Source organism: Chionomys nivalis, chromosome 14, assembly GCF_950005125.1.
Source record: "Chionomys nivalis chromosome 14, mChiNiv1.1, whole genome shotgun sequence".
Taxonomy (NCBI): Eukaryota; Metazoa; Chordata; class Mammalia; order Rodentia; family Cricetidae; genus Chionomys; species Chionomys nivalis.
In genome coordinates, this window is record NC_080099.1 from 2538286 (window position 1) to 2557868 (window position 19583).

Here is a 19583-nt window from a genome sequence, read left to right on the forward strand (position 1 = left end):
GAATTAAAAGTAATACAAAGCTTAATCATTATCAAAATTCATATAATGATGTATCTTAGATCAATATCATATATATATGGTTTATGTAATAGTGAAGATTTGAAATTTGTATCTCATCAAAGGAGAAAAGAATCTTAATTTTAGCTGAGAATTATATAATAATTTTTAGACAGGAAGCAATATTTGAAGAGATTAACACATTTTACTCCAATTGACATCAAAAAAGCTTGTTTTTATGTTCATTTGACAGAAGTTTAGGAACAGAGAGCCCTATTAACATGCTGAGTGACATCTCTTCTGTGCTACAACTGGGATTCAAACCCGGTCTGAACTGATGATTCTCTGTAGAGTCGGGAAATCAGTCATAGTTTAAGGGAATGAGGCTAATCAGAATACCAAATCCTAATGCATGCTCTTCCAAATCTTGGCATCCTTTGACTATGGTTAGTCCTAAAACATGACAAATTAAACTTTCAGATTAGGTTAAAATTACTGGCCACATAACCTTAGTGGTTGACGGGATACTTGTCTATTTTTGAGGGGTTCCAGGGTCTTTTTGAAAGAGGTAGAGATCACCATTGTGTAGGACCAGTAGACAGTAAAAGCAATTTTCTAAATATAGACATGGCAAGGGTATCATCCTCCTATGAAGAAACCAGTGGTTTGAGGATCCAGATTGCTCATGTTAGATTTATAATACTGAGAAATTAAAGATTACATATTACTCTCATAAAAGCCTCTGACATGTATTTTATTCTCAGTGTTAAGTAAAACATTGATTGATTGATCAATGATTGATCTTACTATGCTGAAAACTAATACCAAAGTCTTACACATAGCAGACAAAGTTTTTCCTCTAAACTACACTTCCAGGGCAGACACTCTTGAGTGAACATTTACCTCTGGAGTAGAGATAAAGGAGCACATGGGAAGACATGATCTAAACTACAGGGCATGCTAAATAACAGTGGTGATGATCCCAACTATCGCCAAGTGACTAACAGTGGGGAGAGTAGAAAAATTTGATCAAAGAGTAGAATCTCCAGTGAAAAGCATATGCACTAGACTGCTGGGTTTGTGGATTTAAATTTTGAACCTTAAATCTGTCCACCACTTACTAGTTGTATGATATGGAACAGTTTCTTCCTATGTTAACCCATATACACATGCCTTGATTTGATGTTCACTGAAGTCCTAGTTAAGTAGAACACTTAGAATACCCTTTATTCTCATTCATTCACATTATCCATTATCGTTCAGTATTTTGAGTCGGATAACCAGATATTATACTACAACATATTCAACTTCTACTCTTAAAGTAACAGGAACATTTTTGGTTCTTTCATTGCTGTCCCAGACTAGGGAGGCTCTAACATATACCATGTATTCTTAGTAATACTTAATATCCAGTAATGCCCCAAATCAAAATGACATATAGTATTTCTGCCACAACAGAATGATCTAAGGCTACATCAATAGTTAGGAAATGGCAGTCATATTGTGCTAGATTTTGACGTTGTGATGAAAAGTGACATCAGCTGTAGGTTCATTGCATATCTACCATAACTCACTCACCTCATTAATGCAGTCCGCTAAGATGACATGTGCAGAAGATATCTTGTGGGAACAGAAAAAGATTGGAAATGATTTTCTAGTCAAGTCCTGCAGGTCTTTCTTATCAGTCCTATATCCAAGTGCTCAAGCTCACCTGTGGTTGGTTGTACAAGATGGAAAAGAAAAGGAGGATGAGTTTTGAAAAAGAACAAGACTGGCCACCCCACAGCATTTACTTTCCTAATATTTTGATAATTTTACAATGAAAAGCTAATTTAAATTATTATGATAATTATAATGTTTGAAAATGTCTGAACAAAAACACAGGCAACAGATAACCTTACACCACCAAACCCAAAGAAGAGCAACACACAAACAACAACACCACCACCAACAAAACCAAATATACAGAATTAGCAATCACTGGTCATTAATATCCTTGGTATCAATGGTCTCACTTGTTCAACTATGTTTGGAACAGCATTATTTTTAATAACCAGAATTTGGAAACAACCTAGATGCCCATCCACTGAAGAATGGATAAAGAAAATATGGTACATTTACATAATGGAGTATTGCTCAGTCATTAAAAAAAAATGACATCTTAAAATTTGCAGGCAAATGGGTGTAACTAGAAAAAAACATCCTGAGTGGGCTAACCCAGTCCCAGAAAGACAAGCACGGTATGTATTCACTCATAAGTAGATATTAGACATAAAACAAACGATGACCAAGCTACAATCCACAATCCTAGAGAAACTAAGTAAAAAGAAGGGTCCTAAGACAGACACTAAGATCTCCTGCATAAACTGGAAGAGGGGATAGAAGGGAGGAGATGGTGGATGGATATGAGGAATCAAGGAGACAGAACTGGGGGAGGAATGGACGGGGGAGGCAATGAAAGATCTTGTAGACGGAGCCACTGTCGGGTGAGAGAGGAACCTGATGCGAGAGAAATTTCCAGGAATCCACAAGGACGACCCCAGCTAAGACTCCTAGCGATAGTGGAGAGGGTGCCTGAACTGGCCTTTACCTATAATCAGATTCGTGACTACCTTAATTATCATCATAGAACGTACTTCCAGTAACTGAGGGAAGCAGATACAGTGAACCACAGTGAAACACTGTGTCAAGCTCCTGAGGTCCAAGAGAAGAGAGGGAAGAGGGATCATATGAGCAAGGAGGGGTCAAGAGCATTCTGTGGAAAAGCCAGAGACTGTTGACCCAAGCTAGCGGGAGCTCACAGACTATATGGACTCATAGCTGGGGAACTGCATAGAACTGAAGTAGAACCTCTTCATCATTTGAGGAAGGGCTGGCAGGTGAAACAGAAACTCTCCTAGGGTACAGTAACTGCTTTTTAGACCCAGTTCCCTATGGTGGGATACCTTACTCAGCCTTTGTGTGGAGGATGGTGGGGGGGCGGGTTTGGTCCTGCCTAAAGTTGGTATCCTAGACATTGTAGACTCCCCAAGAAATACCTTATTACCCTCTGAAGAGTGGATGCAGGATGGGAAGGGGTGGAGGTAGGGGCAGGAGAAGGGAAGGGGTACTGTGGCTGGTATGTAAAATAAATAGCAAATTTTAATAAAAAATGAAAAAAAATAGAAAACATTCCAAAGTCATAAGTTTCCTTTAGTGGTAAACAGTCTACTGAAATGATCTTCAGCCAGTGCTTACCAGTGTAGTGGTGTTCTTATTCAGAGTCTTTAAGTATGAAGTATTCAGTTATGCTACCTAGTTTGCATGTTATCAAGGACTTAAATATTTTTATTTTGTAAAAATGTAAGCCTCTGTAGCTGTTACCATTTCACAAAACTGATTATAAATATTCCTCACGTATAAATATTATATACTTCCTCACACAGCTAAGTCACAAAGGAACAAGTCAGAGCTGTTTGTACTGAAATGTCTGTCCTTCGTTTTAAAATCCCCCATTTACTATTTGGTTATGTCAAAACATAGATTTTTAAATGAGCTCATAATGATGAATATTTAATGTGTATATACTTGAAGTGCACTGTGCTCTATATTAACTTGAAAAAGTACCTCCTTCTAGAGGACAAAATGAAATATAGGCATGTATATAGGGTAGGAATGGGTGTTATACGTGTATAAACAACGTTCATGCTGCAACTCTTCTACACTACACAGACCCCTCTAAAGCAAATATATGGCCAAGTCCTTTGATTGTCTAGGGAACTTGAGGTCTACAGAAAGATCATATTCACTATGTCTACAAACTACAATCAATTATGTACTTGGTGTAATAGAAAATCCTATTGAGGAACACTGGCATTAGTGAGAGACACCCTAAAATGAAAGAGATGGGTTATTTTTTAATGTTATTTTTGAATACATCTCATGTAGCCCAAACTAGACTTAAACTACTATGTAGCCCATGATAGTCTTGGGTTATAGAAAGTGAAACTTTCTCCACTTTTTAATTCCTATACACAGCTGTTGGTTTCCCAAAAAAAAAATCTAAGTGCCATATCTGAGCCTTATGTATAGGTGTTGTGTTGTGGGTGTATCAGCTGGTGTTGGGCACCCCATAGGAGTTGTGGATCTCTGTGATGTTTGGGAGATCCTTTTGAGATGGTAATTGTTGTGGTCCAAATAATTTATAAGTGATTCTGATTGTTTTTCTGCCTTTACTTGATTGGTTTTGTGTTTTTATCTTCCTGACATTTTGAAGTTCCATGATACTTTGAAGTCGTTTTTGTATTTGCCTTGAACTTATACTGATTGTACTGAGGATCTGCTCTGTTGGGGGCAACCACACATGTACTTCTGGCCTCATCTTATCATAGACAGTTGTGAAATATTACCAAGAGTAATTAATTACTGGAAATGACCATTTGGAAAAGTTATGCTTCTCTAATCTGAACTTTCTGTGTTTCCTCTCATGTTTAGGAATTTGTCTCTAAGTCCAGTGTAAATAAGGAACTAAAAAGTGGAGAAAGTTTCATTTTCTCAGCAGAGGAATACAAAAGTCTGTATGTGCGCATGTGTCAGATGCCTTCACAGTAATAAGGTACTTTGGGACTACTCAAAAGAAACATTTCTTTCCTGGGGAGGCACTGCAGTTAGGAGAGTTCTTACCTAACATTCACAAAGGCCCACGTGCCATACAAACACTACATAAAAACCAGACGTTTGGTGTATACCTATAACCCAAGCATCCGGATTAAATTTCAAGGCTATCATGGGCTACATGGTAGTTTAAGATTAGTTTGGGCTACATGAGACATATCTAAAAATAAAAAAGGAATCTCTTTCATCTTAAGGTGTCTCTCACTAATGTCATTGTTCATCAATAGGATTTTCTGTTGTATCAAGCACATAATTGACTATAGTTTCGAGACACAGGAAATATAATTATTCAAAGAAGGGAGAGGCACAGATTTGTCTCCAACTACACAAAATGACGAATTCTATGTTTTCTTAATTGATTTCTGCTTAGTAATCAACTATGAATGAAAGAACTATTAGGGAGAACTTGCACATTCTGTATACTGTTTATATCTATAAACCAGTCGATACTGCATATAGGACTGTATACTCCTATATACCCCTAATTTTGACACAGTTGTACTATCAGTTACAGGGGTTGAGATAATCTGTCGCATAGACCTGAGTGGTATGAATGATATACTCAAAGTTTTCTTGGAAGTATTGTAAATGCTTGTTCATCAGTCAGACCATCAGGTAGATGAGCCACAAATGCCCCTGAACTTGAAACGTCACTGAAGGCACACACAAATGTCACTTCGCTAAACAATATCATCCCTAACTACACGCTAATCATTTGTCCTTATCCCCACAGAAAATGCAGTTCTGGCCTCACACCAAGGAGACATATCTTTGTAACAGATGAAGAGCATTATACAAAACAAACATCAATCAAATTACAGAGCTGTGGACCCAGTCCCAACCGAAACATCCACAACACCTGTACCTAAGGCTAAAAGATCACTGCAGAAAAGGGGCCAGAAAGACTATAAGAGCCACAGGAAAAGGAAATCAGCTATGAGATTATGTTTCCTGGGAATGTCAGAAAATACAACCATGAAATGTTAGCAACTAGGCTGGTTAAACATTACCTGAATGAGGACAACACTATAAAATGCTAACGTGGAAGGGGAAAAAATCAAGAGACCTCAGCCATAGGCAAAGGACTACAGGAAACCAAGGAACGGTGAGAGCATGAGAAGTAATCTTCCCAGGAAAGGACCTGCCTATGTGCTATTCTTTTTTTTATAAATGAGTTAATTGAGATCTTTATGTTGCCTTATTGTCAAACAGCTAGTAACCAGAAGGCAGGAATGAATCATGGCACCTCTGGAGCCTCATTGCATAACCTTTTTTAGTACTGTTCAATACTGTACCCATCTTTTAGACACAATGAAAATGAAAATGCAGACTTTCAGCTTTGTGAGTTAAGGAAAGCATGAGGCTGTTGAGATCATAAAATGCAACAATTGGAAAAAGTGTTTCTGAGACTCTAGGCACACCGGCTTTAGTATTTATTAACTGTTTGTATTTTATGTGTGAACTTTCATGGACTTTCTGATTCTTACAATGAAATTTCCGGTATGGCTAATAATTGACAAACGTTAAGGCATTAGAGACTGAGGCTATGCATAAATATTGATATACTAAAATATTTTCTAATTTGTTAAAACGTTTTACTTGTAAACTGATGGATGGAAATCACAGTTTGCAAACACTCAGATACAGCCATATCACAGGTAAATTCAGGAAGCCTTGTAACCATGGCAAGCACCTACAGAACATTCAGGGTTCTTGGCATCAATACAGACATGCTGAGATGAATTTCCGCCTACCAATTCATAATAATGTCCACTTCCCTGTCATGGTATCAAGAGTCAAGGCTTCAGTTTCCATCATATCTGAACCACAGAAGTTCTAGTGAGAGCTATTAAGGGCTGACTGTATGGTAGGCAGTGAGGACAATACTAGTAGATAAGTGAACATGGAATTTAGGAAGGTGGAGAGTCTTCTGTCTTTGGCTGTTTTGGTTCTGAGGAGCCCTTTCCACTCAGGCATGCCCCAGATACACCATTTTACTGCTCAAGGGACTCGCATCTTCAGGATGTCTTTCATGATCTGATTCCATTCAGCGTTAGCCTTTCCTTCTCACAATGGCCTCATTTAAAAACCCTCGGATTTGTTATTTTCTAGCTCTAACAGCCTCTGATTCTTAGGCTTACAGTCAGTCTCAGTCAATGATACAGTTCAGTATCTTTAAAAAACAATTGATAAGAACTCAAATATTGTTTATATAATTTCATAGTTGAAGAATGAAATACAGATTAAGATCATTTTCCTGTTGAATTAGCAAGGTGCTTAAATGCTTTGTTAGTAAAAATAATAAAGTAAATTTTAAAAATAGCAAATGGACACCACATAGTCTGCAACAGTGCAATCTTGTGAATTGATTAGCAATATTAATTTCACGTCTCACAATCGTTTTCGATGCAATCAAACAATGCTGAAGGAATGATCTCAGTATTCTTAAGTTCTGCTAAATCATATCCATCTTTGGAATAATGTCAAGTTTATAGTGATTTACAAGTACCACAGAAGAGTTTATTAGATTTTATAAATGTCTCTCACAGGAGTTATATGCTCTTCTAAGAGAACAATATGCATTCTCTTTTGTAATAAATGCAAAATGCACTCTTGGCAAAAAGAATAAAAGCTGATAACAGATTTCGATTGGGACTGTGTGTTCCTTACACATTTCATTTCTGAGTATTATGAATTTTAACTTAAGTCCTAAACAGGAAATCATGTGGTTGATTTTTTTTAGCATTTAATATCATATTGTAAGCTAATTACCTAGTAATAAAGACTGACAGTATTCCTCGGGGAGAAATCTAATTACATTGGGTTGACTGCCAAAGAAATTGCTCTAAAAGTGAAGTCATTTTATTGTTAATGCTATGCAAATTGCTATGAAGAAAGTAGCAATTGAAGGGCTAATTTCACTGTTGTGTCAACATGTGTGAACAAAAGAACTGTACAATTATCCTGCAGAATAAAGGTGGAATAGAGTCAGCAACACGTATTTTGTTGAGTTTGACACTTGACCACCCCTCCCCCGCAAAAAAAAAAAAAGCCATGCCTAGGGTTAAATCAATCATCTCAGTCAACTAAAAGTAAAAAAAGTAAAACAAATTTGGGTTGCTCTTGAAATGAATTTTCCCTTGGCTGCTTGTGTTTTATCTTCTATCAAACTAAAGAGATAAAGTAGTTTTTGTCTTTTCCATTATCACTTCATTTCTTCAGCCACTCACTGGAGCCATCTGTAGAATGTCTTTGCTAAGTAGTAAAACTACTTTTAGATAAGCTAGGCAGTGGTGGCAGACCTCAGGAGATAGAGGCAGGTGGGTCTCTGTGAGTTCGAAGCCAGCCTGGTCTACAAGAGCTAGTTCCAGAACAGGCTCCAAAGCTACAGAGAAAGCCTGTGTCAATAACAAAATCAAGCAAAACAAACATACAAAGACAAAGGTACTTTGAGATTTCATCTTACTCAGAGTTGCCAAGTTTAAAGAAGCAAATGACAAGAGAGGCTGGAGAGACATCCCTGCAAAGGAAGAGCCATATCCCAATCAGAAATCATGTTAGCAAAACAATTTTTTTCTCTCTTTTAGGTTTGTTGGGCAAAAATGGCTCGCATAGGCCTTGGAGGTATTGCCAATACTCTTGGCTACCCTCTAGAACTTGACAACATGATTCATCCTATTGCTGAAAATATCTTGAGTCAAAAAAAAAAACAAACAAAAAAACAGAAATCATCTCATACTCACCTGGAAGCTTGATCTCTGATGGCTACCTGGTGTTGGAAAGTGCTGTGTCTTCTGCCAAAGGAGAAAAGAAATTCACAACCTCACTCAGCTGTGAGCCCTACAAGTTACAACAACAAATGACCTGAAAGATACACCACTGGGGCAATTATAGCATAAATGTTTTGGGACTAACCAACCACACTCTGTTTGGTTCTCAGGCTCACTCTCTGAGCTTGAGCCTACATTTGGCAATGTAAAAAGCCAAAAATCTGTGGCTAGATATGGCATAGGCCCTATAAGAACCCAATGCCATTATTTGGCTAAGTGGGCATAGTACTAAAATAACTCTTAATGACTTATTGGTATACTAAAAGATCAGAAGATCTTTCAACCCACTTCAGATAATCCTTTTATTAAAATAGACGAGAAAGACCACAGAGACACTCCACAGAGTCAGCATTTAGAGAACAAGAGACTGGCGTGCTAAGTCCTAAATGAGATAAACATATCACACACCTACCCTGGAGACTGAGGAGTATTCACAGAAGAGAGCATGAAAAGACTGTAAGAGGCAGAGTTCACCTACATAATGAAGGAAATGGTGTTTCTCGCACCAACATGGCAGTTGAACATATGAACTCACAGCAACAGTGATAGTATACACAAGATCCGAACACATTTGAGTCAGACAAAACACCAGCAGAGTGAGAAGATGAGGGAGATGGATAGAGAGAGAGAGAGAGAGAGAGAGATTCAGTTTTCTTTAATGCTGTGATCTCTGGCAGGCAAATGTATACAGGACAGGTTCTACTTCCTAGCCAAGCTGGGCAACACAAACTGGATTCAATGAGAAAAGAAATAGGAAATCATTTTTAGGTGGGAAGGAATTGGGGTGGAGATGGTTATTATGAGGAAAGTTGATATGTTGGTGAATATGATCAAAATACATTGTATGAAGTTCTCAACTGATAAATACTAATTTAAAAAGAAGTATACCTCTGTGTGATGTATGTCCTTTGCTAATTAAAATAAAAAATGCATATTCATAAAACTTACTGTAGTAGCTAAAAGTTGATAAAAAAAACCCTTACTTATGTTTTTCCATATTAACACTACAAGGAAGATTTTTATTTTTTAAAGATTTGTTTGCATGGCATAGTGACATAAGCCTTCAACCTCTTCTAGCACCTGGGAGACAGACAAACAGAGCTCTGGGAGTTTGAGGCAACCCTGGTTTACACATCGTGTTTCAGGCCACTCAGGACTACATAATGAGATCCCACCTTAACAAAACAGAGAGATTTATTTTTTTAACTTGTGCGTATGTGTGAGTCCTGTGTGTGTGTGTGTGTGTGTGTGTGCATCATCTCCATGCCTGCAGAAGCCAGAAGAGGCACTGGAATCTCTGGAACTTGATTCATAGTTGGTTATGAGCTGCCATGTGTGCACTAAGGATAGAAGCCAAGTCCTCTGAAAAAGCTAAGTGTTTTTAACCACTGAACCATTGTTCAAGTACTGAGGAAAACTTTTAAAGCCTGTAGTTAGATGTAAAATTCCAAATATGACTTTAATCCTAAACTGAGGTTTAATATGTGATACATATCTATTATAAAAAAATAGCTATGAAAAACAAGCAAATCTACCTGACTGCTGATACAGATACAGCTCCTAATTATGGTAGGAGGCTGCTTGTTCATTTCACAGCTGTGCAGACTCCCAAAATAACTGTATTATTTAAAATCACTACTTGGCCAATCACTATAGCATATTTCTAGCAAGCTCTGACGCATTAAATTAACTCATTTCTATTATTTTATATTTTATCATGGGGCTTGTGGCCTACCAGCAAGGTTCTAGCTGGCAGCTTGCATCTTTCTTCTCTGGTGGCTCCATGGAGTCCCCTGACTCTGCCTTCCTTCTCCCAGAATTCTGTTTAGTTTTCCCCGGCTACTTCTTTTCTGTCCATGTGCAAGCCCACGACAGTTCTTTATTAACCAATGGTATTCACAGCATACAGAGAGGAATCCCACATCAAATAATCACTCCAATTTTTCATCTTACTATATTGTAACTATTTTATTTTTAATTATGTGTGCAAGTGTATGACAGTATAGTAATGCTGCGGTCATGAAATCATGCTGGAAGCCTTGCTCCAGAGGGCTTCAAGGACCTGGGATAGATGTGTGGAGTCAGTGCCAAAATGAACGTGACTCTTGCTGCTGTTCAAACAGGTGGCCCCAGATAACTTGTGCTATCTTTATTTATGCAGCTTCAAATATTTGAATGCAAAGTTTTGTAATCAGTTTTTACTTCCTATACTTCTAAAAAATGGTTAGAATAGTTATCAGTTTGTTCTTTGCCTTTTTCCCCTTCTGTCTCCCATCTCTCCCACAGGTAGTGATTACCTTTTTGATCTATATCTCTATCGTGAGAAGCTTAAGCACTTCTGCAAGCTACAAAGGAACTTTTCTAATTAGACACACCTACAGGTAGAACAATGTATCCAATTGGCAGAACGTGTGGTTACAGTGTCATGCGGGGTGAGAGACAGTTTTGTCTCTTGTGGTTAAAACTTGTATCTGATCAGGTCTGGGTTGTTACAATCAATTCACAAGCCAGACGTGAGTCAATCCACTTTACATTTTACACTGCTGTATCCCCTGTGAATTCTAAAACAGGCTGTTGGACTCCCTGGGGTTGGAGTTACAGGTCATTGTGAAGTACTCAGCTTGGATGCTGGGACCCAAGTTGGATACTCGGTAAGAGCATTGTGGAATTTTAGCACTCAACCCTCTCTCCAGTCTTGTAATTTGCCATTTTTCATAATTTAAATCAAGTTAGCAAGCACATGAAAGAAAGTCTTTACTTTGGGGCACTTCCAGTGCCATAGGTTAGTATAAAGACTACTCTAAGACCATAAATGGACCCATGAAAATTGAATTGGACTACTGGAAGTCCTTGGAATTCCAGAGGAGGAGGAGTGTCTTCTATGGGGCATTTGGAAAGCAAAGGACAAAAACGGTAAAACCCTAGCTTTGGAAGATCTAAGTATACCTCAGTTTATATTACTAGCTAGAATCCAATTTAGGATTCCAATAAAGGGGGGTATGAAAGTTTCTATCTCAAATTCCTTTGACCAGGAAGCATATCAAATTAGAAATATTTGTTCCAGAGTGGAAACACCTAAATCCATAACGTCTTTGACGTGGTACCCCTAAATATGAGTACTGTCATTGATTGAGCAATTGATCAGTAGGCTCAGAGACTCCCTACTGCCAGGCAACTTAGCTCCATTGCTCAGCATCATGGAGTTCCTTCCCTCCAGTTGCTTTTCCTCCTGGGTATGTGCCTATGTACCCTTATCTAGAGAACGTTCCTTAGCCTGGAGAATTGCCCTTATCTAAACCAGGTGCCTGATTTATCTTTAGCTTGAACCCTGATGTAGATCCCTGCTAGAAGGCTTCCTTACTACACACATGATAACTAAGACTTATTTTAGGAACCTTATGATAGGAGCAGTCCTCTCACTGAAAATTAGCATTTGTTCTCAGGCTCCCCCTTCCTACATATTCCTTATAGTCTGAAATAAAATTGAATTGATTCACCAAAATCTATCTCCTGGAGGAAGGGCCATCTCCGTCCATGCTCATGGGCCATGTACAAAGTTTTCTGTCTCCTATTCTGCCTCTTTCCCCTGTGAACTGAAGGCCCACAGGCTGAGAGGAGAAGAGAAGCCCCACCATATATATTATCTACAATTGTCTACTTAAATTGTCAATAAAATGATTATTTGATAATGAACTAAAATTGAGCTCTCATGAATGGTCCCCACTTTATCTTCATAAATTATTGTTAAATACATGGACAATCTTTTCTACATTAGATGTGTTTATGCTGATACATAATTTTATCTTTACACTTCTATGTAATCATTCTGTGTTTCTTTATTAAAAATCCTTCAATTGAAATGGACTTTTCTGTCATCATGGTAAAAAAAAAGCAACAATTTGTTACTTACATGTTAATATTTGCCAATAAAGCCACATAGTCCCACAGATTTATAATGTACGTTCTACAGAATTATCAATTGTTTATTTGTACAGAATATTTTAGTGTTAGATTGGATTTATTTGAACAATTTGTGAGTAGTTTGGGTTCATTGGATTTAGAAGTGCATTGGCAGATATTTATGAAGATATCCATGTCAGTATGTCATTCTTTCTAGTAAATATGTTTGTCTACATTATTTATTTCTGCTGCTGAATGTGTATTTCTCATGTTGTCTAATATCTTTCTTGCTTTATTTTCAAATAGACAACTTTTAGATGAGTTATGATTTTCTTATTTGGAGCTATAATTTGTATCATGTTCCTTCTCTTTTAAAGAACCTTTATTCTCATTTATCCTTTTATTTCCTAAATAATAAAATAGTTGAAAAATAGTATTTCAGTGGTATTATGTAATACAACTCATTTCAGAGATTTCTAAGTTTTTTAATCAGATATTCTTTTCTTTAAATTAAAAAAAAAATATTTCGAAGTTTTTGTTGTTCCTGGTATTGCGAATATGTAGTTTTATTTCACAGTCATTTGAGAATGTGGCTTTTAAGATCACTACTTCGGGGAAGTTTTATTATAGCTAAGTACATTTTGGTTATAAATTTTTGCTCAGATCATTTGATAAGCTAATTCAACTTATAAGAATGTGTTATTTTTTCTGAGAAAAGAACATAACTGTGCATAACTAAATTTATTACCACAGCATAGCAAGGTACGACCCTGACTGTAATAGGACCCACAAAATGATCATTTTACATAAAAATAAAGACTGGACCTGAAACAAGGGTCAGACATCTGAGAAACTTAAATCTCACCTGGGAACCATGAGGAAAGAAAGAAGATAACTTTTAAATAATTAATATTATTTACAAGCATGGAAAGGTAGTGGTGGGCTCTCATGAGCAAAAGTAAGCTCTTATTTTTCTGGCTCAGGGAGGTCTTGCATGTCCGACCTTGCTGGCTTAATTAAGCAGGAACAGCTTAAACCCAAATAGGACGTCTGTGGTATAATCACCACATGCTAAGCCATAGACTCAAGACACCAAACTCACGCAATCATTTGGCCTGATTTCTCAGCCAAGTTAGGACTTTACCTTTAACCGGCATCTTTTAAAACATAATAGAAATACTCAGTTAGCAATGTTTAAATCCATTCTAATCAGGGAAAGACTATTCAAACTAATAGTGAATTTCCCTCTAAACTGTTATTCTGAAAGTCCTTGTTGGTTGGTAGCCTTTCTGCCCGCCTTTTCTCTTTTCCTTTGTCCTAACTACACAGAAAGAGTAGATGAAGAGAAAGTTCTGTAGTCAGAACTCTGCTCTGCATGATGTTCTCAAAGGTAGTTTAGCTTCCAGCTATGAGCTGTGGTTTTTAATGTACCTGTGTTGGGAAATGGTCAGAGCTAATACCAGAATTTTATTAGAAGACTACTGTGGGTTTTTTAGGCACGCGAACAAAAGAGTTGTCTGTGTATGATCTCTTCGTTTCCCGGAATTTTATGTCCATGTCCTTGAGGATAAAACTGAGGACATTTCAGGGAGCTTAAATATATTTTTTAAAGTCTTAAAAGAAGCACTATTGAAGTGAAAATTAAGCAAAATATATAAATGCATTTTAGGACATATTCAGTTTGCTTCTAGCACCCTAGAGACTAATTTTTACAAGTTCAAATTCTACCAGTAATTTATTTCCAGTAATTTTCTAATTGTCATCTAATTTTCTTAACAGTTTTCTAAACACATACCCATGTGTAGTCCACCTATAACAATTAAACTTAACCATATAAGACTGAGTTTTACAAGCAAAAGAAGTAAAATCAAACTTCTGCATTTTCATATGGCTAACATAAGACATGCGACAGACGCTGCATCCTTGAGAAACTAATCCTCATGTTCTGTAAATTAGAAAGGGAGTTGTGTTGTGGAATATCCAATCACACTGTGAACATCAACTTTGTGTTTGCATTAATCAAATAAAATCAACCTTGGGTCAGAAGGCTGAGTTAGCAACTAGTTGACAGAAAGTAATCAAAGAGAGTCAGAGGGAGCCTGGAAGACCAATAGACAGAAACACGGGAAGTAATGGGAAGGGACTTGGGCTCTTTTATTTTGATAGAGCAGAAGTATGCTCTCTTTTGGAGATGCCAGCAAAGAGAGAGTGAAAATCAATCAGCTAGCTGCTATTCAACCTCTTTGATCTAGCAGGTTTTCACCCTAGCCATTTTACCTCCAAGTCTTATTGATAATTAGAACATTAGAGACTTAATTTAAACCTACATATTGAGACTTTAGAAGAGCCAGACTCACCAGACTACCACCTGAGTGGACAATAGGGCACTGACTACAGCACTGTGGAGCCTCCGGCAATAACTAAAATAATAGGGCCAAGAGGGGTGGTGCATGGGAAGCAGAGACAGGGATATCTTTGTGAGATTCAGGCCAGCCTGGTCTGCAAGAGCTAGTTCTGAGAGAGTTAGGGGGGAAAGCAGGGGACACACCAGTGACCTGACAGAAATCTAAGCCTTAGTTTCAGTTTACTAAAATGGAACAGAGCTAAACAGACAGTCCTCAGAAAAACCATACCCTTTGGTTAGCTCAGCAGGCACACCAAGACCATTTTTCTGGCTCAGCAGGTGCCCCCTAGTCTCCTGATAACAAAAGATAGCTTTCCCTACCTGCTGCTAGAAGATCCCTAACCACTAGGACCTCCACCAATCAGCCCCCAGACTATTCTTTCCTCCACCAATCAGTCCCACATTAACCCCTCCTCTCTGGAATTCCCCTAACTTCATTTAAAAGGAGCTTGTGACCTTCTTTGGAGATTGCCAAGTGCCACCCCAACACTGGAATTAATAAAGTGTTCTTGTTATTGTATATGTTACTGTTGGCCCTCCTTTGGGGGCTTCTGTTGGACCCTAACAGTTTCAGGAGAGCCAGGGCTGTTACACAGAGAAACCCTGACTCCAAAAGCAACAAAACAAAACAAAACATCAGTACATTCATGTGCAGCCCAAATTGACAGAAAAACTTCAGAGTTGACTTCTTGAGAAGATTCCTAGAAATTAACAAAAGGCTGATCTTAACACTGAACAACCATGAGATAAAAAGGACTGGATCTCAGCCCAATACCAGAACTCTCTCTGCAGGGGGATGCTGAGCAGCGCTAACAGGACTTAAAACATAGTACTGCATTCATTGCCCTCAAACTCAACTCCAGCACAAAGGATTGTGGTGGATGTGTTTTTCCCTCATTACGTAGCTGTCTCACCTCACCATCTGATCGCATTAGTCCTGGAGAAATGCTTCTTGTCTAATACAGTGTGAAGTCCCCTCAGTCCAGACGTTGGGTTCCATACCTTCAAATCTAACATTCCTCCATGATTCTCAATTTGTGAGACACTAGGTAGCCAGAACAAGATTCCTTGTTCCAAGTCTTAACTCTAATGATTCACTTGGCCTCTGTCATTGTTTGTAAATTTATGGATGAGATTTTCGGGGTTTTTTCTCTATTTACTAACCAACGTGTTCAAGTAAAATAATGTTGGAGTTTAAGAAATGTTGATGTTAACACAAATATATTCTATATTTTTTTCTGAACTTAAGATGCTAAAAATCTATTTGGAAGAAGATAAATGTTGGAATTTGTAGAAATACAAAACCACAAGTGATGTCAGAAACAATACCATTTGGAAGTTATAAAATTATGTGAATATAAAAATTAACAGAAAGTATTGTTGTCCAGAGGAACCTAAACAGATTGTTAATAAATAGTAACACAAGAAACATATCTCCACCAAACAGCAGCATGCACAAAGGATTTTTGATGGGGAAAATCACAAAGGGAAGCAAAGGGACTGGATAGGAGAAGCATATGTTCTGAAGGCTGTGGCTGGAAATCTTGTGTTCAGGGTACAGCTCACATCAAAACAGATGTACGGGGAGGCCTGGAGAGTGGGCGTCAGAGTGAAGCTGAACTTCCTGCTGTGGCAAGGGCATCTATTCTGCCTTTTGCTCCTATGACGAAAATCATCAAGGAAGTCAGAGAGAAATATAGCACTGACAAGGAGACTCTAGGCTACCAAGAAATCGTCCCACGTCAAGCACTATTCTTACAAACTAATACTCAAAAATATTTGGAAATCTATCCACATCATCTCGTTTTATGTGTGTGCAAAAACAAACGGAGAGGACATGGACGCCTTCCTCAGAGTCCTATCTATTGGGGGATTCTAGTCCTTCTATTTCTCTTCCTTACTCATTAGTTTATTCTTCATTAAATGTAGACTACTTCTAGATTTGCCTTTGAATCTGGAAGGAAACTTAAAACCATGTGGTTCAATTTTCCTACATAATAAATCTTTTACAATTCACTTAATCAAAGATTTGGCTTTATAGTAGTAATATTTTATTGATTTTTAAATATATCTGAGTGTTTCTAAAGGATAGTGGCGAGTCTCTTTGGGGTGGATCCATGGCATAGATAGATTCCATGTGACTCAAACTTGGCTTCAAAAAAAAAAAAAAAAAAAAGCCTGCTGAGCTTGCAAATATCCCACAGGCCAGACTTGGCACCTAAATACAATTAATACTATTCTATGGTATTTTTATATTGTACTGACTTTTTAGGGAATATTTATGTAAATCATAAACTAATATGCCCTTAATTTATTGTGAAACTGTGCAGAAAGATATCCACGCTCATTCAAACGAACTCTTCCCCTTAATAATCTAGAAGGAAGCATTAACATGAATGCCATGTAAAATTGGGGCATAAAAAAGATGTCTCTATTTTTTTGTCTTCAATGAAATAGACATCTTTGATTCAGTATAAGACATTTAAGCGCTAACTGCTCAACAATTTTGTAATGTTTCAGTGACAGTCATGTTTATAAGATATGATTTTGTGTAGAACACATCAGGCATAGTTCTATAGTCAGTGAGTTCTCAGGAACCCTGCTTATGTGTGAGTAGAGGAGGCCACCACAAACTTCACCGAAACATTGGAGACTGAAAAAGGTAACAGAATATACAAAGAAAATGTTGTATTTAGAGATTAGTAGGTATTTATTTTCATGAATATAAACAGGAGTTAGAGGAACCTACAAGGCCAACACTTCTTCTCTGGGTATATATGTCATATAAAGCAAGGCTGGACCATGCAATAACATGGGAAATTGTCACACTCCCCACTTTGTCAGGACCATATCTACCTCACATGGAAGGTGACATAGTATCACCTCCTTCACGGTGTATTTTAAGCCTCAGATTAACAAGAATATTCATCTCTCATAGAACAGAGTCCTGAAGGCACAGGCCTCTAGCAAAATCATCTAATCATAGTGCCACATAATCAGCTGTTGCTGGTTTATAGATACTTTCAATTGCTAGTATCTTATTATTCCAAACAACACCCCATGGTTAAAAGGCAGGTGATTCATTTTTGAAATGCAAACCACCTGCTTTCTTTCAAAGTTAAAACTGGCCGAGCGGTGGTGGCGCACGCCTTTAATCCCAGTACTCGGGAGGCAGAGGCAGGCGGATCTCTATGAGTTCGAGACCAGCCTGGTCTACAAGAGCTAGTTCCAGGACAGGCTCCAAAACCACAGAGAAACCCTGTCTCAAAAAAACAAAGTTAAAACAAGGGCCAGCAAATGGTAGGCAGGTAAAGGGATTTCCTTCACAAATCTGATGGCTGGAGATGCCTGGATTCCATGGAAGTAGAAAATCTACTCCCTAAGTTGTCTTCAGAACTCCTCTCACATTCCAAGTACTTGCTTAGACACACACACACACAAATAATAATAATAACTGATAAGGTAAAATAAAAAAGAAGACTAAATATGTAGTTTACTTGTCTGGTATGTGCAAGGTCTTTGGTTTGAAAACAACAATAAAAATTGATAATAACTAATTGTATAATAAGCTATGAAAATACACAAATGATCAAACTTTAACTAGCTTTGTCTGAAATGAATTATCACCATATCCTTGTGCCTCTGCCTTGGTGAATTATCTAAGCAGCCTGAGCCAGAAGTCAGATACTACCACAATATTTAGATTGCTAACTATTAATTTGTCAAGAATATGATTCGATTAGTAAGAGCACTTATTTCCTCATGTCATGAGGATTAAATGAGGCACTTCACATAAAGCACTGAGAACACAGTCTGCATACATTAAACTCTGAATAAAAAATTGCTTTTATTATTCCCAGCATCTTGAGTAATGAATGAGTCAACATATTATAGTTTGTTAGTTTTTATAATGTTGCCTTGCAGTGTAATCAACTATCCAACATGTACATTTTTTAAGCATAATCCTAGATTTATAAAATAACTCAATTGATAATGCAAGTGTAGTCAAAGGGAATATCATTCTACAGGACACTATTACTTCAAGGAATCAATAATCTCACCTGAACATATTTATATGAGAATAAATAAAAGTGTTATAAACCAAACCTATAGGGAAGGACCCATTCAAAGTCATATGCTGTAGAGACCAGCTTACTCCCCACAATGCGAGTTCTGAGCCTGGCTGTCTATATTACCGTCACCTCCACCTTAGCCTCTGGCATTATACTTCCTTAAAGAATGCTCCATGTATCATAATCAAGTACACCAGCATCCAGAGGCAAGAAAAGACCTTATCCCAGCCACTGTGTCTTGGGACACATAGGCCCTTCAAACCCTTCAAAGTTTTGTTTTGCATACTTTTTTTTCAATGTTGCTTAAGCCCCTCCAAACACAAAGGCGCCCAGCAACTTGGGCTAGATTAATGATCACCTAACGTTAACACCAACAAAAGTCTTTGTCATTGTCTCCTATATCATAAGAGTGCCATAGAGTCATAAAATAGTGTCAGAGAATCAAAAGAGACTCTCATATTTCCTTCTTTATGTATTCTCACCAGAGTGGTGCATTATTAAATAGATAAAATCCCATTGACACCTTCATATCACTCAAATACATGTTTGACGATGAGTTCATCCCTGGTGTTGTGTGATGTATGAGACTGGGAAAAATATATAGATATATACCCACCACATCAGTGTCATGGAGAGTATTCTGTCACCTTTGCAACCTCCTCTGTTCCACCTCTCTTTTCTTCCTTCTATTGCAGAGAAGCCACTGATGGTTTTGGTTCGGGCAAT